General features: G+C 31.0%; 1 long non-coding RNA gene across 1 annotated transcript; it reads right to left on the bottom strand.

Annotated features, from left to right (window-relative positions):
* Positions 1-2909: 2909 nt before the first annotated feature.
* LOC134688493 (uncharacterized) lies at positions 2910-22337 on the bottom strand. Its single transcript, XR_010101820.1, has 3 exons — positions 21959-22337; positions 12359-12387; positions 2910-4182 (listed from the first exon to the last, which is right to left on the bottom strand). It is a non-coding gene; the product is annotated as an uncharacterized LOC134688493 (long non-coding RNA).
* Positions 22338-23111: the final 774 nt, after the last annotated feature.

The following is a 23111-nucleotide window of genomic DNA, read 5'->3' as shown; positions in this document are numbered from 1 at the left end:
GTTCTTTGATGGGATCTAATACATTCTACTTAGACTACTTTTTATCGTTCAATGTCTACCCTTTCTATATGTTTATTCTAATGTCGTTTTGATTGCTGTGTGTTCGGTTGTAAGTTTCAATCGTGCTTGGTGGTTGATAACTTTACTTACATTTTATCAATACTCTAATACTCTTTTGTTCTTTTTCTGAAGTAGAAATCCCACATAATATTTTCACAAAATTATTATTTTCATTCACACAGGAATTGAATTTTAGTACAAATCTAGTATGTCTCATTTTCCAGCTTCTACTGTTCGACACATTTTTCATCCTTAGTTTAATAACATACAACAATAATTTAATATTGGATGTAACGCGTCTTCTGATTGGCTGACGTTATTTTGTTATAAGCCCATAAACATAATTTAGTCATGTGACCGTGACGTCATCAACGTTTTTTCATGGTTTTCTACGGTTTAAAATGGAATTTAGAATTAAATTATAAGAAATGACTGTACTATTTTCTTCTATCTATTCGAAAAACATGTAACTTAAGAAAAGTGGTGCACACGGTTAAGAATTCAATAGAAGTAGATGTTTAGTTTTACATCCATGTCAGCGTCTTTATAGATTACAATTCTCCTTATTAGATTCCATGTAATTTAAAGCTGTTTTAGTTGGTGATGTATTCTTGGAAGTTTTCAATGGTGTTTAAATTTCCTAGCTTCTAGTAGTTCCTCGTGTCGAATGTCAATGAACGTGCATACTAGTAATATAGGGTTACCCAAAAGTTATAAAACAGTTATTTATTCTCAGGGTTATGTTATCTCCTCACACAAATTTCTCAGGCTAAGGGAGGTTTGGAAAAAAAACCGTGTACTCCCAATAGTTTTGCATTGATTGCTGCATGCCGTATTTGTTTTCGCTCATCTTTAATGTAAATGTAAGGCATTTGGTTTCTTTGTTGAAGTGTACTACATGTTTTGTACCTAGGCCCATTCTAGATTTTCATATAGTCTATGATATACATATTGTGCATGGCCATATGGTGATCACTAATTGTACATTACTTTTGAACGCTGTGGGGTAGACCTGTTGTCTACTGATGAATCTCGTATTGATATTTAATTGAAGACTTCTGTTGAATAACGTATTATGACCTTAAATTGAACACAGTTCCTTTTAATAACCTTAATAGAAGGGATTCGGTATGTTATGAAATTATTGTAATAAATCTGTTCATCAATACTTACAATGAATTATCCAGTTTGTCTGTTAAAATTGAGAACCTTTAGATTCTACGTGACAATCTATGAATAATTATTGATGTAAACAAATGATTATACTTTGGAATTTGATACACAATATGTTAAAAGAAAATAATGCTATTGTGCATTCATCAGTTAATGAACTTTACTAAAATCATCAATATTGCGAACAAAGACAGACACCATTGTTGTTGTGCTCTATTCATATTTGTGTAAAACGACATATGCAAGTTGAGTTATACCATTCACTCATTAACATATGATTCACAGATTTTCAGGGAAGACGTATTCGTAACAGAAATATTTAAAAGTCACCAATCAGAGCTGGGCTTTAATTTCTCGCAATGATTGATTGTAAAAAGGAGAATGAGCCCTATCCATTGTGTTCAGGATTTCTTTGAACCATTTATAGACGAACTGTGCTATTCGGTTTGTTTCTTCATTAACAAGGTAGAGCTCCAGACACAACAAAAACAATTGGGTTATGCAGGAAAACCGGAAATCGACATTGTAGAAGTTCTTACGTCACCATCAGGACCTGGTCGAGCAATAAGCCTTTCATTGTCGCATAAGATTCGCATAGCGGGTAATACATGCTTGGTGTAAAATATATTTATATTTTTCCCATTTTGGGAGTTCATTCAATTCCATCAGTTGTTTTTAACTTGATTGTGGTATTCTTAATTATTATATCTTAGTTATGCGATTGGAACATGAATAAAGAGAAATGTGATTTGGCCGTTAATGTTAATTGTTCATAATTTGTTATACATATTCAGCTGATCTGTCGTATCTAGCTATGGTTACTCTATCTCAAAGTTACTTATTGTGGTGTTTTTATGTTATAACATCATTCTCTTTTATCTGTTAGTCTCTTTTATTCCATACATTTTCTTCTTAAAGCTTTTTAATAAGAGGGAATACATTTGTTCAAATTTTACCCTAACCATAGGTATACATGTATCTCTTAAAAAATGTATTAGGAAGTAGGAATAGTACAAAAAATATGTTTCTGCTTTCAACGTTGTATCATCATTCTTAATCAGTATAAAGAAAATTACTTCCGTCTTCCAATACCTGCTAGTGTCTTGTGTATAACTGGGAGTTTAGTGTGACGACCATTATCACTGAACTAGTATTCATTTTTGTTTAGGGGCCAGCTGAAGGACGACACCGGATGCGAGAGTTTCACGCTACATTGAAGACCCACTGAAGGCTTTCGGCTGTTGTCTGCTCAATTGTCGGGTTGTTGTCGCTTTGACACATTCCCTATTTCCATTCTCAATTTTAAGATATATTCATAGGATATGATATTGCAATATACTTAAATATACTTACCTCTGTCTATCAAGATTATACTGAGAAATAATTGCAAAGATTGAAGAAAGGGGACACGGGGGTTATTCTTTACACAGCTATCAAATAAGTGGGAGGTGTAGCTAGCCATAAAATCAGGTTATATGAACCAGTAAATGTTCCGAAAATGTATGTACCAAGTCAGGAATATGACAATTGTCTTTGTCTTGATCTGATGAAGAATAGTAACTGATTCAGTCAGCTTTTAAGGACTTTGCACTTAATTTATCTTGTAGTTTGGTATTCTTGTTATTCTTTTTATTGTACGAAACGATTAATTGTAACGTATCTTACATACAATAAGAGAATAATAGACTTCATTTATTGTAATAGCACATTTACAAGTATAAAAATAAAAGCAATTTGTTCCGTAAATAAAATTAATATTGTAAGGTGCCACGTGACAGTATTGGACGGAGATAACAATGCAAATCGTTAAACACGAAAACAAAATATTTATGCCAAGGTAAGCATTTAGTAGTTCAATAGTTTATGATGAGAAATATTTATCTGTGTTGTATTGCATTCAGTTAAAAATAAGCAGAATATATATAAATAGAACTACTTCCTGTAAAATCTTTAAGTACGAAATCCTATTTGGTTCTGTAATACATGTACACTAGTTATGGTGTCTTATGTTGTAAAAGTTTTGTATACGCAATTGACATAATATTTGTTTTGGTTTATATGTTACTAAAGAATCAACAATTTGTTCCACCATGATAAATACATGTATACATCATTTTAATTATGATATTTATCCATCAAAAGAGAAAAAATTGTTTCTGATGCGATAAAAGCGTTGTTACTATGATAAAGACCTTGATCACTTAATAAATAAGGTGCGCTTCAGGTTTGTAAATAGTGAACGAATTCGATAATGTAACATAATATTGACATGTGAAAAGAAAGCATTATGTTAATCATCGACATCAATGAAACTTTAAAAAATGGAACAATAGTACTAGTACGTTGTTGGTACTTAATTTCGTTTCAGAAACTAATACATTTTGGGATATAGTTCAAAAAGTGTACACAAAATATTGCAATTAGCAGATAAAACTTAAATGGATATTCGACACAATATCTTTTAAGTAACCCGAATAATGACATCAAACATACTTCTGTAGTTCTGAAATTATAAGTGTGTACATTATATATAACATGGACAAAAACAGTTCTTCAGCAGTTAACTTGCCAACTTAATGCTGCTGATCAAAACAGTTAACCAGTCAACAAACACAAGCATCCATTTTCTCCACCGAAGCAGCACATATATATATATATTATTAATATTCCATGTGTTTAAACAATGTCAAATAATTGTTAACGACATGCGCATAACCACGTAACAAAACATCCTTTTATGGAAGGAAATGATTCGCTAATATCACAAATGATAATGTAAGTCTCACATCATTCCTCATTTTCTGGTATCTGGATATTTTGTACCTAGTCGTCCTTCCCACCACAACAGCATTTCCATAGAATACAGCACAAAACAAGAAGTCCAGCAAATGAACCCAAACCGATCATCAACCCTACAAACTTGTCACTACCAAAAAAGTCGTCTTCTTCCTAAAATGAAAAATAAACGGTAAAAATTACCACCTGTCATAAAAGCATGTGTCATCTTCCTATATGTCACTGCGAAAAACATGAACGTATTTCCTCTTGGAACATACGAAAAAGTTGGTATTCATTCAAAGTTTGATACGTAGCTAACAAACAATAGAGATTAATTTTACAATACGTTTCAACGTACATTTTAATATCAAGTAAACTTAGATGGTGTCATAGAATATATATAAATAAATGGAGAATTGTAACAATGGTTTTGAAAAGTTCTAGCTTTTGATGTTGTTATTAGATTAGGAACCTTCGGTTTGAATTAACCTCGAAGTTTGAACAGTTTTACTTTTTGATACGTTATTTGTAGGTTTTGTTGAGCTGATATCACATTTTGAAAAAAAATATATGTATATTTGTAAAATGTAAAATAACAAACCGGAGGACCATAACCAATTGGCAAAGTTAAAAGCTCAAACACGTCAACTGAAAAGAAAACAACTTTCATGGTACATGCATGACTTTATATAGAAAATGTTGGATTAAACTATATCTAGTTTTAGTTTTCAATCCTGTGACCTTCTCCTAAAATTCCATCTTAATAACAGCAATGTGTGACCAAAACAAACAGACATTAAAGGACGAAATGGAAAAGACTGGAGTACAGCAGTTAACACTCAATTATACTCTTATAAGCCAACAGTGAAAAACAAAATAGCATATACACAAAGCACATAAGAAGAAATTTTAGACAAGAATCCATAAAAATGACCATAGCTCAATAACGTGTTTCACTTCAATCACACTGCGATGTCATTTAGGTATCCATTGTTATATATATAAATAGATTTGGTCATGATGGCATATCTTGGAATATATTTTTAAAGAGTTGTCATATTTTTTTTCTGAATTTGGGACGATAACGAGCTCGGTATATTGTAGAAATTAGAATAAAAAAAATACCGGAAAAACGGTTTAATTGTCAAAGGTATGATGTTGAAATGCAGATGTCATTTGGTGTTTTGTGCAGAAGACTTGTATCAAATATTCATTCTTGTCATCACCTATTTTGATCATCTTCATTTGAGTTTGTTTTAGATATATAGCATTAAAACCTAAGAAATAATAAATATGGACTGAACGTCATCTGAAATTCAAATTGATCAAGGACCGTAACACTAGACCAGCTTCAAACACGTGTAAGTTCTGTCTACAAAAACAATATTTGTTTTCAGCCTATAAGCATTGAGCGATTAAATAGTAGTAAACGTCATGAAGAAGAACTTTAGAGGACATTTTTAATAAAGAGAGGTTAAAGCTGTCTAGGTGACAATAAAACCAAAAGTTCTATAACAACCTGACAATTCTAAAGCGAAAAAGGGTCAAACGACAAAACACAATATACAAAACATAACACAGAAAACCAAAGACTGAGTTACAGTTACCGAAACAAAATTCGACAGAAAGGTGATACATTATGACTTAAGTATTTTTTAATTGTCAGTTATACTCAGTTAAAATCTCATCGGTTTTTAGTTTGTGCTTAGAAAATGAACGTGATAAATTTATGTCCAATTTTAGATCGTGAGGCAAATATGTTATTTAAGTATCAAAGTCATTGTTTTGTTTTTATTTCATTAACATTTGTCACGAAATTAAAGATTTTATCATATAACCAATACAAGAAATCGCCATTATGTCTAAGAGTTAATGAGTCGTCTTAATTTGTGGAATCATTTGAAAGAAGATGGTAAATTCAATAGTCAATAATTAGTGTTTACGTGTAACCAGGTTGTTGACATTGTACAGCCAAGCCTTTATCAATAAAAGCGCACTCATGATTCATAAACTTGTATTTTCAGATTGTAAAAAGAATACAAAATCATTCTAATTCAAAACACATGTTTTAAAAGTTAGTTAAAGCTTCCTGGTGTATGAACAAGGAAATCACATAATCGTATTCTAGAATATGTAAATGATACATAGAGTTTTCTCAACGAAAAATCGTAAATCGTTCATGATAAAATAAATGGGTTTTACTTTAGGTAAATCTTATACAGTAAAAGGGTTACAGTTGCGATTTATTACCACGCGCGTGTTTTCGGGTACACTTAAACGATCACGTATTTGCATATAAATGTAATAGAATCGTTCAAAATATACTGCGATAGATGTGCATTCTAATCTTCTGAAATGTTAAAATCAGTTAATTTATTGTAACAAATATCTTTTAAGCTATACATCAGGTTTATACAAAACATTGACGGGATGCACAAGTACCGAGCCACGCCAGAAGGATGTCACGAAAACATGGTAAAATGGACTAAACAGTAAAGGTTAATAATGTTCAAAGACAAATACAGGGACACGTTTTTTCAAGATGATAAACAACATCAGTATCTATAATCTATACTTCTAGCCCAGCATGTGCTATTTGAAGTTGGTACTAACAATTTATCAACAAGGTCTAGGTATCTAGAAACCAATATTAAATATATGCATCATCAGACCAAAACCCTGACTTTACGACACATATGATTTAGATCTACAAACAAATAGTTCTGTCGAGGATAGTTACTACAGAAAAAAGATTAAATATGTGAGCACATCATAAAAGTTAATATGATATGTGAAACTCCATAATAGCATAATAATTCAGTCATGGTATAAACGAATTCAACATCAGTAACATTAAGGTAAGCATTGTTCTGATCTTTCTAATGCCCCTTCCCCATATAAGAGGGGGGAATTAACAACGCCATTATTGTCTTTATAAAAGGTAACTTACTATACCTATACTATGCGGGTGCCGCATGTGGAGCAGGATCTGCTTACCCTTCCGGAGCACCTGAGATCACCCCTAGTTTTTGGTGGGGTTCGTGTTGTTTATTCTTTAGTTTTCTATGTTGTGTCATGTGTACTATTGTTTTTCTGTTTGTCTTTTTCATTTTTAGCCATGGCGTTGTCAGTTTGTTTTAGATTTACGAGTTTGACTGTCCCTTTGGTGTCTTTCGTCCCTCTTTTACTAAACGTTAGATAAGTTTCTTTATACATTGAACTGATATCAGTGTGAATCTAGTCTGTATACATTATATTAATTGTATTTATCATTGTGTCGTGTAAACAGATGATTATTAAGAATATAAATGCCAGTTCAATGTATAATTAAATAATGTATCAATAATTATTTTTTTATTGTTTAGTGGTCATCAACAAGAGGTACGTAAAAGTTCAAACAAGTGTGTCACATCAATATCAAATTTAACCATACTACCGTATATTTATATTACTATCATTTCTTGTAAAGTGCCGTATCTTTTAAGTGTTGGATTCAGAACTTTTAGTGTGCGAATTCAAAATAAACGATCAACACTTCTAAAATTATATTAAGTGCAAGGGGTGGCATTAGTTTATACTTTGTCTTTAAAAATCCGACTCCTGTACGAATTGTTATTTCTTGTTTGAAGCTCAAGTTAACTGCAGACACATTGATTTCACTGGTCAAAATACTAATTTTGCTTTAAATTATCTACATTATAATGATGGGTATCGTTAACTGTTAAAGTATGAAACATTATAATGTATGCAAAATGATCACGCACCTTAGTTATTGTGTAGTAGTCTCATTTTGAAACTGTGAAAGAGTTCATAATAGAAACAATTGTTATTTGTAGAAGCCAATTTAATTTCCGGGACGCATTTAAAAAGTATATTTCAGTCTGAAACTGGGTTTTATTAATAACAACCGTCCGGACCGTTTCCTGTTCTTTAAACATCCTGTAGAGTATTTTATACTTCGATGTACGTCATTCTTTCGTTCTTACTTGGTAACATACTTTTGGTCTTATGGTCAACCTTTGACACCATTAACTGTTTTGAACTAATTAAGTTTTTTTCCACTAGATTTCTTCAATACAAATGTCAATAAGTAGAATGATATAATTGCAGAATAAACGTTGGAATTGTTTGACACTTCTTTCAACCTAGTTCAATAGTTAATTAGAAAACATATTTACAACGCGCTGGAGACTTGTTAATGCTTCTTTTTGTTATTGATCTAAGCAGTGATTAATGCTACTTTTCGATATTGATCTAAGCGGTAATTATTGTTTGAGTTGCTGTTTTCCCTGATCTCACACATAGATAGCCAACATTGGGGGTTAAAGTCATTTCCTCCCAATCTAGACTTCCACATCGTTGAAAAGTACTTTACAATCTTAACCAATACATAAAGAAAAGACATATTGATGGTTAAATCAATATCTAATTACAGAAATCACCATCTTTATTGGAAGTCAAATCGACTAGATGTGTTCACAATGTGAATACACAAAAGCGTAGGTATAGATTGGAACAATTGTCATATGACAACTACAAAAGTCAATAAAAAAGTAAAGTTTGTCGTTTGAAAATAGGTTGAGTTTTAATCCCTAAATAAGAATTATTATTATTCAAACTTAAGAAAGTGAATACTTAAAACGGTAAAAATTAGAAAGAAAAACGTACCAGAAGGAACGTAAGCATAGAATTTTGCTTTCAACAAGTGTCATATTTTACTTTTTTAATGTCTGATTTTTTTGTGTGTTAATTATGACAAAGTATTCAAGATATGAATTCTACTATACATATATATCATTTCATAAGTGCCACTGGTAGCTAGGACATTGATGTTCGTATTATCTGTCGAATGCTCATTTCATGATCGTTTGATTATGCCATTTTATTAGGGACTTTCCGTTTTGAGTTTTCCTCGCAGCTCGTTTTTTTCAATTTGTTTTTTATCTGATGAAATTGAGAATGGAAATGGGGAATGTGTCAAAGAGGCAACAACCCGACCATAGAAAAAGAACCCACAACAGCAGAAGGTCACCCACAGGTCTTCAATGTAGCGAGAAATAACCGCACCGGAGGCGACCTTCAGCTGGCCCCTTTACAAACATATACTTATTCAGTGATAATGAACGCCATACTAATTTCCAAATTGTACACAAGAAACTAATATTAAAATAAAACAAGACTAACAAACTCCAGAGGCTCCTGACTTGGGACAGGCGCAACAATGCGGCGGGGTTAAACATGTTTGTGAGATCTTAACCCTCCCCTATACCTCTAGTCAATGTAGAAAAGTAAACGCATTACAAAACTCACATTAAAATTCAGTTCAAGAGAAGTCTGAGTCTGATGTCCGAAGATGTAACCAAAGAAAATAAACACAATGACAATAATACATAAATAACAACAGACTACTGGCAGTTAAATGACATGCCAGCTCCAGACTTCAATTAAACTGACTGAAAGATTATGATTTCAACATATGCACATCAGGCACAATCCTTCCCGTAAGGGATTTAGTATCATACCATCATAACATATTTGAGCAGAATATAACCCGTGTCATGCCAACAACTGGTTTTGGAATAAATTTGTTTAGTTCCGATGCAAATATCCTATAAGTGAATCAATATTAACGCCAACATACGCGATCTTTAATGACCTGACAACAGTATCGTAACTATATTCCTTCTTAATAAGTCTATTCAAAGGTTTTGTTAGTGTCTTAGTTTCACCTTTGCGCTTTATAAAGAATATTTCGTTATCATGCTCTGTGGCTTGTTTTTGTCATAAGAAGGATACATTTTATCCACGAATTTTGTGCACTGTCCACGGAGTTCAATATGTTTTGTGATGTATATTATGCCAAAAACTTCAAGAGCTATAAATCTCGTTAATATGACATTTCAAACATTGTGTCATTAATGCAAGAAATATAACTCTGTTGTGACAAAAACAAGCTATAGAGCTTGATAACTAACCTTAACTACTAAAATAATTTAAAAAAAACCTTATAATACTGACATGCATTAAAATGGTGGCAAACCTTTATAACTAGCATATTTAGAATAACTTAATATGCATTTCAAAGATAATCAATTATAACTTTCTATATGACAGAGGAAACCAATCGACGTTGTAAAATATACGAAGTTCGCGTGTCAGCTGTTTTTAATTAATTGATTCCTACTGTAGTGCATAACTAAACAGTCCTGAAATATTTAAACTGTTGTTCGATAATCCTAGCAACTGATGGTACACCTAATAAATCATATATGAATATTTCTTAGTGGATGTTCATAAATGATCAACTAATTTAAAACATCAAATACATATTCCATAAGGCAATGAAATCTGTTATTGAAAAACATCCCGGACGGGATTTTAAGGCATGAAAAAGTTAATCCTCAGATAAACTAAATTGATGTTTGAATTATATTCATTATATGTTTTATTATAGTATTAATGTATGGACTTTTTCATATTAGCCCTGTAACATGCCCGAGGTGTTAATAATGGCCAAGGATGGTTGTAATGGCCCTGAGGCAACGCCGAGGGCCATTACAACTGTCCGAGGCCATTATTAATATCAAGGGCATGTTACAGGGCCAATATGAAAAAGTCCATATATTGATACTTTTATTAACCAACTATAAAGGCAACTTCATTCAAGAACAGTCTTCGAGTCTCGGATCCAAAATTATACAGCTATCCCTACACTACAACAGGACCAATACAGAAAAGCCCGTTTTATAACATTTCTATTTTAAAAATGGTTTTAATTCTTCGATTAAACAAAGAGTAAGAAACCTACATGTACCATGAAGAGGATACAGGAATTTCATAGCAGAACTTCAACTTGTCTTTTCGCATGGAATTTTAGTCAACATTGTGACTGTCAGATGTAATTTCTGATTTCTCATCCAAGTACTTAATTTTATGCTATTTAATTTCATTTCATCTAGCAAATAAAAAGTAGCTGGGAAGAATAAATCAGACAGTTTAACTATTCTAAAGTCTGCATTCTGAGGATTGAACAACGGAAATGAAACAGTTATAATAATCGAAAGTCGTATTCGAAAAAGACTGTGAAATATTTCCGTTTCAAGTCGTTACAAAACAATGTCAATGAACATCATTTAAACTTGTTTTTATGATATTAAGTTTAAAAAAGAATAAAAAAAATGTCACACTTATTTAAAGAAATAAAACGGCATTTTGATTTAATCGATGTCCCGTTTCATCTGCCGCCAATGCACGGGTGTGATTTCGTAATGCATGACTGAGATTTCGTAATGCATGACTGAGATCTCGTAATGACTGGCTGTAGCAATTTCTCCGTTCATAATGACCAGATGTCGAAATTTTCTTTTTATAAAGCATGGGCATTTCTATACATATTGTAGTAAGTTGGTTAATAAATACCTATAATGCATGTGCACTTTACAAATTTTTAAAGATATTCATCAAAGACCATATAATTTGCTTCCAAATAATGTTTTGAAAGATTGAAACATCAGAAAAATGTTTGATAAGGGCAATCAAAAAGTCCCAGACCGTTGACTCTCAATAATAACAATTACTAAAGACCCTGTGTATCCATCACATACTGGTGTAGAATAATGAGCACGAAATGTTCCTATATTGTTCTACAATGTATTTCAAACCCTCATTTTCTTTTCGGTCTAATAATTCTCCGACATTATCCGCATACACAAATAAATACTTAATGCATATCTATACGTTTAAGTCTAACATATACAGCAGGTACTTTAAACTCTCAAACCAAATGACATGATCATATATTAAAAAACCCACCTCCCTACGACAAAAAAAATAATTTAAAAATAAAAAAAAAATAAAAAAAATATTTCAAATAGAGACGATGCAATAAATGAAGGAGAAAGATGATCATTTTTTGAGTTTTTGATTTTTCTATTTGATTAGGGACGTTCCGTTTTGAACTTTCCTCGGAGTTTGGTATTTTTGTATTTCAGTAGAAAACGGGCAATAAAGCATCAACATCATCCACCAAGAGACGACTCTGCCGCCAAAACAGACGTACAAAAAGAATTGCAATGAGATATTGATTTTAATAAATATAAATATATATATATAAATGAGTATATCTGTGTTTGGGAAAAATAAACATGAATATAATCATCACAATTGAAATTGTATTGTTAGTAACACAGAATATAATGTTTGTTGATCTTTTAATTATATTGTATCTATACATAACATTTAATGCTTTGATAAGTAAGGTGGTATATTTGGCATATTTGTTTATAAAAGCAGTTCTTCAATCCAATTCTAACATTTTAAAAGCTTAGGTCAATAAATATATACTTACTTCTGGTGCAGCAGTTGATGAACACTGACCTGAAATTAAAATAAAAAAAAAACAGTTACTTTTCAAAAAATGTCAAGATGTTTTACCTATTGAAAACGTCTCAGCATAAAGAAATAGTAATATTTTATTTAGAATTTATATTTCGTTTGTATATTTAGAAATTATGAAACGGAATATGAATCCATGTTGAAAATATCTAGCATCATCTTTTTCTTTAAGAAATACACTTGTTATCCCAAAACATTATTTTCACTGATAAATGTCAGAACTTAATTGTTCTAACGCTATAGTTCCCGTTGAATTAAAATGTAGCTTGTTTATCAAGTATGACGCTGGGTGATCATTGAAACGTTTCCTTTATGCAATTTATCCGCTATTGTTTCAAATTTGTTTCGCAAAATTATCAATGTAAACTTTTCTCAAATATTTTCACTTTTGGAACTCAATCGTTGATTATCTTTTAGCAAATCAAGAATTACGGTTATCGAAAAATTCAATTATGAGACAAGATATCTGCTTTCTACGAATTAATTTCAGAACTTAATTGTACTAACGCTATAATTCCCGTTGAATTAAAATGTAGCTCGTTCATCTAATATGACGCTAGATGATCATAGAAACGTTTTCCTTTATGCAATTTATCCGCTATTGTTTCAAATTTGTTATCAAAATTATCAAAGTAAACTATTCTCAAATATTTTCATTACTGGAATTTAATCGTTTTATCTTTGAGCAAGTCGGTTATCGAAAAAAAGAGAAAATAATAGTTTATTTCAAATTCAAATTTGTTTCAGAAAAGGCAATTTATAAGTTGTTTTTTTGTTTCCCAAAATTCAAAGTTGTTATTTTTAATGCACATATTCAGTTTGCTCATAATTTTTGATACCTCAGATAAGTATTTATTATATTGTCCCTTTGAAAATAATATTGAAAGTCACAACATTAAAAAAAACAAGATATATATAACTGTAACACTAGGAAAACTCAAAACGCCAAATATGTGTCACTACTTATTTGCTTCAATGCTCGTACGTTCGCGCCAATAATTTTCAATATACCTCGTACCATTTAAGCTAAAATAAAGTACCGTACACGATTGCGGTAGTTTACTCTGACGGCTTTTTAAAATCATTTCAAGTAATTTAAAACTACATTTTAAAACATACACATGTTTTAAGTGGCACAACCTAATTGTAAAGAAGGTTGTAATTTGTGACTGATGACACACACATGCTCTGCGATTGGAATATATTCTCTAGTGTAACAACTCTAGTACTTGCCAACGGGTATTTCCCTTTCTGAGTAATGCCTGTCGACTGGTGTATTAGAACCGCGCATTGTAATGCAGGTAGTGGATACACACACAAGTGTACACAAATTATAAACATATATGAATGCGACAAATATCTTTAGTAAGTGCAAATCGATAAATTATATTCACCTTTCATTTCATAAAATGTATGAGACAGTATAGTCGCATACATTTTTTTTTTAAGAATCCTGCATTTTTTAAGGATCAATATATATGATAAATATGTGTACTGTAAAAGTAAAAACAAAAATCCATTTTTGAAATTGTCATTAAAATTAAAAGTATTACTAATTTTACTAATATAAAGCTTAACGACGAGAAACGCAAAGTTACAAATAAGTAATTTCCGGTTTAGAGAATAATAGCAAATGAGCGTGCTGTGACACATTACGGAATAAAAGTACATTTGCAATACATGGCGATTAAGTATTCGATAAACTACACTAACATTGATATAAATGAATACTTCCGGGTTTTTGTCCTTCATTTCATGTCCAGTTTTAATAACAATTGTCTAACCTTTATTTCGATGATTTCAAAATTAAGCAAAAAGAAAGAATAACAACGACACAAATAACCAAAAGGACAGTTCAACATCCAATCTTCAACAACAGACAATTAAAAAAACGACGGATAGGTTAACAACAAAACAATTCCGTGAAAACAACCTCACGAACTTCGCAATTAACAATCAGTTCTATCAATTACATGGTATGGGTTACTCAATTTTTGCTTTGTATTTTACAGTGTTTTCTGTACTTTGTTTTGTCTTACCGTCGTTTTTCGTCCCGTCTTGGAAAAAGAGACGGTGTTTTGATTGTCCACGTGTATTGTTTCCTTTCTCTAGTCTATTACTAAAAATCATTTGATGAGTTCTATAGACTATTTATTTTGAGGGATTTTGTAGGTGTTAAAAAGAGAGGAGAAATATATCAAAGATATAACAAACAAACTTACTCATAAAACAAAAAAGAAAACTTAATTCTGAGCAACACAAATAACATCAAAAGGGGATATCGCAATTGCCTCGAAAAGGCATTAAGAAGAAGATCCTAGCCCACTAGAAATTGACAATTAGGGTCAGTTGAAAACAAAACTTTACAACAATTCCATCTTCCAAGTTGTGAACTTTCCATTTTGATATATCACAATTTCGGCATTCTGGTACGATATTCCTGGGCTTGTATTCCTAACATGATTTTTTTTTATAGCGGGTTGCTGCTCACAAGGAAGCGATAAACCAAGAGTTCAAAATGGTGTAGTTGAAATCATTCCTTCGCAAAATTGTACGGACGCCATCACGAGTTGGTTAATTATTATAGAATAACGGACCGTTTAACAGATGATATCGGATATGTTCATTATGTCGATACTACAATCCCGTTCCCTTTTCACGAATGTGACCTACAGAATTAGACTCTATTTGTCTTATATATTATTGATATTGCTGATAAGCTTACTTTACTGTGTCGGTTATTTGCTGACGACACATGTTTCAATTATTCTGGTAACAACAGAGAACAGATTAAATCTGTTATCGATCGCGACCTGAAAGAGCTGGATATTTGGTCTTCTAAAGGCTTACGTCATTTAACCGAAATAAAACAGAAATTAAGATTTTGTCAAATAGTGAGACTCCAGACCTGAGGTTTTCCTTAAATGGTAAAAATATACCTTTGAAATACATCTCATAAGCACCTGGGATTTAATTTCATCAGTGACGCAAAATGTTGAAAGTATAATTACAAGTGTAAAGAACCACTTAAATTTTTTACGTAAACTTAAATACCGATTATATCGAAACGATTAAAAAAAACTATACTTAGTTTTTATTGGACCCATTTTTTAATATGCCACGGAAGTGTGGAATAAATGTTGAATAGACTGCTCACATAAATTAGAAAATTTGCGATTAGAGGCCGCAAAAATAGTAAACGGTCTATCAATATTTACAAAATTTGAAACTTTATATTCTGAGGTTGGCTTGGAATCTCTTTTTGAAAGAAGAAGGTGAAGAAAATTACAAAAGTTTTATAACATGAAACAAAATCATGCACCAGAGTACCTATGTTATATTGTACCTCTATGTGTTCTAAGTACAACCAACTATCCGTTGCGAAATGTTCATGATAATACTGTTCCATTTTGTAGACTTTCTTTCGTTTAATCCTTCTACAATACTTGAATGAAATAAACTTGATCCAAAAATTCGTAGTGTCGACTTCCCAAATTTAAGAAAGAATTAAAAAAACGATAGTCTATTATGTAAAATTGAAACGTTTTATTTGTACGGCCCGCGGAAATTGACTATTACATTAACGCAATTGCGATGATCCGCTTTATTCTTAAACAATGAACTATTTAGAGCTAATATTATAAAAGATGCTTCTTGTCATTCTGGGTCAGATATTGAGGATGTTTACCATTACTTCTTCGATTGCCCAAAATGCACATCATGTAGAAAAACTTAATTCAATAATCTTAACTGTCTATCCGAAAATTTTGTTTTAGATACAAAACTAATAATTAGCGGACACTTGGAACTTTTGAACGAACACAATATTCAAATTTTCAAACATGTTCATGATTTCATAAAAAGGCGAAACATATTTCTTATTCCCTGATGGAGAGTTATTGTTACTGGCACGGAACATCATCGAAAACATCAGTACACACGTTATCGTCACACAGTTAAATGACTTTTCAAACTTTTATTTTCTGTTTTCTACCTCTCCTCTCCTCTATATACATATGAAAGCTAGTATTATATTCAATAAACTGTTTATATGCATTTCCATTATATTATACTTTTATTGTAATTTTATATTGTAATATGGAGAAGACTTCATAAGTATGATTTACTTGTTTCTATTCCATTTTGCTTTAATTCAGCAAATACAATATGTTTAAACTAGAATAAGACTATTTACCCGGTTTGTACTTAAATGAAAAACATGATGGGTGCAACACGAGATCACCCCTGGGTTCGGTTGGTGTCATGTTTGCTTATTCTTTAGTTTTCTATATTGTGTCTTTGGTTATATACTGTTTTCTGTTTTCCCGCTGATATCTTTTGTCCCGCTTTCAAGAAAATCATGTTAGGAAACACCTAAGTTGGTCCCCTCCGTTAAACATTCAGTATGCGTTCGGAATATACAAATATTAATTGTCAAGAATTTGAATAACGGCGGGAAATAGACTAGGAAACACCACACCCTGAAATGTCGTATTAACTTAAATAAATATTCACCATTTAAAAGGTCTGCTCGAATATTGTAAAATAAAAAAAGGAAAATAAGTCACATTTAATTGTTGATTCATAATAGTATATCCGTATATTCTGTTTGTAAGATTACATCATATCTATTTTTAATGGTCAGCTTTAAGCATAAATTAAAACGCCGTATGAAAAATCGTCATCATGCTATGTTTTGCCAACTTAAAAAGAACCACAAAACAAATACACAAATATCTAATGTTATTTAAATGAATCATTTATTCAAAGGCAACGTATGTAAATAATATAGCTGATAGTTTACTCAAACAAATGCAACCTGAATAGAAATTTGTGTCTGGGTATTGAATAATGTGTTTGATAATGATAAACAAAAGGCTATAACTGGATGTCATTTACCTTCTATAAAACAATCATTAGACAAAACGTCCTTTTATTTTTTAAAGCTTTTAAATGGTATTGTTCTTTTTAATATTTTTTTAAAGAATAAAAGCTATTATCCCTTTGTCAATTGTTCGATTTTTTTATAAAATATTATTTATTATAATTCACTCTCTTGCATATGGAAAAAACAACGAATGATTTCTCGAATTCTGAATTTGGAATAGTAAATATTGTAGTATATGAGATCCGTCTTTTGCAAGATGTTATAGATGTTAAACAGAGCTCAAATATTTTATTTGCTAATATTCGCGATAATTATATTCACAAACCAAAGACGTGCTCTTTGTTTTTACTGTTCCTCTTCGGAAGAAATAAAAAATAAAAATAACAAAATATGTAACATTTTTTATCATTTGGGGACAGTATTGATTCCCTACTGTTATATCTCTCCTTTGTTTTTTTTTTTAAAGTAAACATAGTAATAGCAAATGCAGTATCAAGCAAAATAATAAAATATTTATGTATCAATAGATACAATTTGCCTTGTTTTATATATTGACATAATTTTTTTTATGTAAAATCCTGTTGTTTCTACTTGTACAAGAACAAATGAATTTATCATACTTGACATTGAGAGGATTAAAACAGACAATTCATCTATTTTTGTCTATTTATCATACCTGTCGTTCAGTTGACCATAATATTCAATATTATATGAGACAATTATACCTTTTTATTTCTGTTGCTGACATAACCAATGTCTTAACTTTATAAGAGGATGTTTGCTCTACACAAAACAATCAAATTGACGTTAATTCCATATTGAGACATTATTCAATACTTTTTCCCAATGTCTGTTGCAGACATCTATAACATGAGTTTATCCTTTTGTCATAACAGTTTGAAACGTTTTGATCGATACTGCAAATATTCAGGTATGTTAGTATTGGTATATTTGATGGTAACTCGTTTAAACCAGTTATTGCCTTGAAAAAAATGATACGGTATTGATATACATAATAATAGATAAAAAAAAAACTGTTCATGGTCTGACTTGTATTGAACCAGTAGAGATATTCCCTTACTTCAAAATATTTTACAGTCAACTCTAAAACGCAATTCTGATGTACAGTAAAACCTGACTAAACTGAACCCTTTCGAGAGTTGAGATTTTTTTCGGTTTTGGCAGGTATTCGGTTTAATAAGGTTCACAATGCATAAAATGTGATATGACTCGTCTTCAGAACAAGTGTGGATTAGACAGGTTTCCGGTTTATTAAGGGTTCGGTTTAATCAGGTTTCCTTGTATATAATTATATATGGACAGGTTTTTTTTTACATATCCCTTTTCATTATTTAACGTTTCAAATCTTTTCAAAAGCTTTTGTTACACAGCTTCAAGATTTGGTCTATGCATAATGAACATGGGTTTTAATAATTGAATTATATCTGAAATTGTAAGTTTGATAATACGGCTTTTACGTTGGTGAGGATTTTCTAAATATAAGCAAACAATTTGCAAGTGCACGTTAACACGAAATTTATTTAAAATGAGATATGTTTGCCATTAATTATTAAATTGTCTACAAACAAATTTATTTCAAAATGACGATAACTTAAAATACACAAGATATAATAGTTTAAATTGTAAATAGATAACAAAAAATGCCGACTACTTAGTTGATATTATGTCCTCTTAGGCCGTGAGTTTCAATTTCTGGAAACAATATGGACAGCTGTTCAAAATGAGAGAACAAAACGTTTCAGCAATTGTCTAGTGTGTTTTATACAATGACAACGAACAGTTTTATTCAACTCATTAAGCCATCTGAACGTAAATTGACTATATACTACTATTTCAAGTGAATAGTGTCAATTAAAACGTTGTCCCATCTCTTGTGAAACACAAAAAATAATGACAAAATTCAATTCACTGTTCCAAAAATTTAAAAATTTCAAATTTTATATCTACATGTTTATGATCTTAAATTCCCGTCGTACAAGTAATAGCAAAGAACTTACTAGTAGGTTGTTTCTATTACAAACAGACATACATGCACCGTGTTGTATTGCAGACTACGTTTGTAATATTAAGAGTTTTCCTTTCCAGAGAATACGAACCTTTCTTTATCAAAGACCATGCGTTCAATTTCATAAACATAAATGATTTATAAACACGAATTAAGACTTTTTTATTATACCTTTTATACAATTTTTAAACACAATTGTCAAAACGTTGGTTCATACTCAGGATTGAAACTCATCTTATAACGCAGATTAGTAACAAGTTTTTCACTCGGACGTAAAGCCATTCTTAAAGCCATCAAACCTAAATTTTAAATTTGCGCAAATGAATGAATGAATATTTATTTCGTCCATGTACATGAGGATTTTGAATACAAAAAGAAATAAATAATTATTTACACAATAAACAAACTATCATACCTTTTGAGATAAAAACCCAATGAAAAAAATCCCCAAAAAAATAACTAAAAATAAATAAATATATATATATTTTTATACTGAAGAGATGAGTAAATGATCATTTCTATACACTAAAAATAAATACTTCTTGTATTGTATCAGAGATCCATGTTTAATTCCTACAAGCAGGTAACACTTTCCGAAACGAAAGCTTATTTTTATAAGCTAGAGTTAGAGGAGGGGATAAGGTCTCTGAGCAATGCTAGGCGGTGTTGTCGTAGAAGTTAGAAAAAAAGTACAGGTTCCAGCCCCGGCGCCGGGGAGGAAGTTACGTATCAAATCTACTCTAACATCGTTAGGTTGATTTTCTAGGCATTTTAAATATATATATAAATAGATATTTGTCGAAATCCGGATCTGGTGTACTATGTTTGTGGCATAACATCGTGGCCACAAGTTGTACTTTTTTCTGTTTAGTATTACATTCATATTTAGATCCATTTTGTTACATCTTGTGATCAATTTTAATTGGCAATCGCCAATGGCAGTCAGCAGGGTTAAAGAACATCAGTTGTTCGACCTTTTAGTCAAATGCGTTTTGTTTAAATATACTTGTTCACTTTTTGGGTCTTTTGGAAAATGTTGTTTGTGCTGTTTTTAGACCTTTCTACAACGAAACTTGTTTTACATGCACAAGTATAAAAATTGCGGTTTTTATCCAACGCAATCATACTAGGTTTGAACGTAGTTTTCAATTTAGACTCGTTTATATATAAATATATATATATTTAGATGAACACACAATACACAGATTCTAGTATATTAGAAGCTTACGGTAAAGTTCCAATAGAGGTAAAGTATATTAGGGTCTTTTAAGTTACGGAATAATTTACCAAAATAACTTGTAAATCTTGAATTGTAATACAAATAGATTGTTCGAAATATTATTGAGTGGAGAAAAAAAAACATTTTAATTTGAAGAATAAAATTCTAAAATCATCAATGAAATGTCTTTGTAATGAACAGCAAAATAACAGAAATACCGAACTCCGAGGAAAATTCTTAGCAGAAAGTTCTTAAGCAATGGCAAAATCAAAACCTCGAATATATCAGACAAATGAATATAGACTTTCATTATCCAAATAGTATTTTTAACATTCATTAATTCACTGATTTTACCCCTTTAAGTGAAACACAGAAGGACTATAGACTTTTGATGTATGTATAAAATTGAGAATGGAAATGGGGAATGTGTCAAAGAGACAACAACCCGACCGTAGAAAAAACAACAGCAGAAGGTCACCAACATGTCTTCAATGTAGCGAGAAATTCCCGCACCCGGAGGCGTCCTTCAGCTGGCCCCTAAACAAATATATACTAGTTCATTGATAATAAACGCCATACTAATTTCCAAATTGTAAACAAGAAACTAAAATTAAAATAATACAAGACTAACAAAGACCAGAGGCTCCTGACTTGGGACAGGCGCAAACACGCGGCGGAGTTAAACAGGTTTGTGAGATATCAACCATCCCCTTTACCTATAGCCAATGTAGAAAAGTAAACGCATAACAATATGTATGTATGTATTCTATGTGTTCCAGATATCACAAACTTTCCGATTGTTCATGTAGATGAAATAGACGAAAATGAAATTGATTCTTACTTGTGACTTATAATGGAAGATGATTAAAATAGTAATTACAATTTTTGGTTTATTCTCATTTTTTAACAATAAGTTATAAAGAACAAATCAAATAAAACTAACAAAATTTGTGTCAATAATAAAAAAAAATACTGAACGATGAAGATTTCTCTGAAAATACAGGTGTTCATGACTTCCATGTTTAAAAACAAACAAATGTTAAAACTGGTATGCTTCTATCTGGTTTACATGTTTGAATAATATCTGCCCGCATTGTTGTTCTTGTTATGAAAAGACACCAATAGCTTTATATTATAATGTATTAATTATAATGTGCTGCTAATTTCAACTAACAAAGAACCATAATTACCAAACTTGATTCTACAAACTTTACCAATATATCATTCATGAATGGAGTTTTTTAAGCATATGGACTTAAAAATATATTTTTCTTTTATTATTAACATTGGTTTTATTTACGTTTATTGCATAACATCATGATAACACTTTAAAAAAAGAATAAAAACTAATTGACTTAAGTAACAGTTTAGTATTGTTCTTGAAATTTCAATTAAAGATAAATTAACGTTTAAAACTTACCTAAATCAAAGCATAATTCTAAAATAAAAACAAAAAAAAGTAGAATGTATCGAAACTTCTTCATTCTTTCTTTTATTCATAATCCCGCTTATAAGCTATTCCATGTGTCATGACTTCCGGTACGTCTGCTACTGACGACCATAAGCAGTCAGGTACTTCTTCTATTTGCTATACTGGCAGACGATTGCTTAATTCACCGCTATCGATTTCAAAAAGGTGAATATTGATCTATATGGTTGCTAACATTAACGGCAAATAATACACGGATTATCCTTTGAGAACTAAAGCAAAGGAAATATTTATGTATGTTTTACAAGTTTGAGGACTTAACGCAAAAACAATATCACCATCGGAACTTCAATAATTCAATAGACAGCCCATCGGAGATGATTTCATGATAAGTAAATTATCGCCTAATTAAATTCTATGAATTGTTGCTGATTATCTCAGTTTATTTATTATTCAAAGTCACAATTACCCTTGGAATTCTCTAGATTAACCTTCAATCTTTCAAGATTGCACATCAGTTTATTTTGTAGTTAACTTCTCATTTAGATCTTTGAAGTTTAAACAAAAATTTATAAGGTCACATACTGAATTGTTTTAATAGAAGGATAAGAGAGTCGAAGTGAAACTTGGGCTTCAGCAGTAAGGACTTCAAATTTAAAAGAAAAAATCAAATTCAATATTAATATATTAATAATGATTAATAGTCACAAACTCCGACGGCAAAGTGGGTTCATCTAAGCAATTAATAATTAAAATCGAGCAAAGCTAAACATTTTCAACAAAATTCGTCAAAATATAGTTTCCCCAATGGGTACCACTTCTGTATATGAAACCAGACACCTTATACAATCTTTCATGACGCAAGTGTCTATTGTTTTTGTAGTGTATACAAATGATGTTATAATGACCATTTAGTGAAACAGTTAAGATATGGCAGTTGTTATCTAATAGTTCGTTTCTATGTATGGTTTTATACTAGTAATTTTGGGCGCTTTAAAGCTTGCTGTTCGGTGTGAGCCAAGGCTCCGTGTTGAAGGTCGTACTTTGACCTATACTGGTTTACTTTTATAAATTGTTACTTGGATGGAGAGTTGTCTCATTCAAACTCATACCACATCTCCCTATAACTATTTTTCTATGTCGT

The sequence above is a fragment of the Mytilus trossulus genome, chromosome 10 (genome assembly GCF_036588685.1).
Source record: "Mytilus trossulus isolate FHL-02 chromosome 10, PNRI_Mtr1.1.1.hap1, whole genome shotgun sequence".
Lineage (NCBI taxonomy): Eukaryota > Metazoa > Mollusca > Bivalvia > Mytilida > Mytilidae > Mytilus > Mytilus trossulus.
The sequence above is the reverse complement of the archived record's forward strand: the minus strand, read 5'-3'. Positions and strand labels throughout refer to the sequence as shown.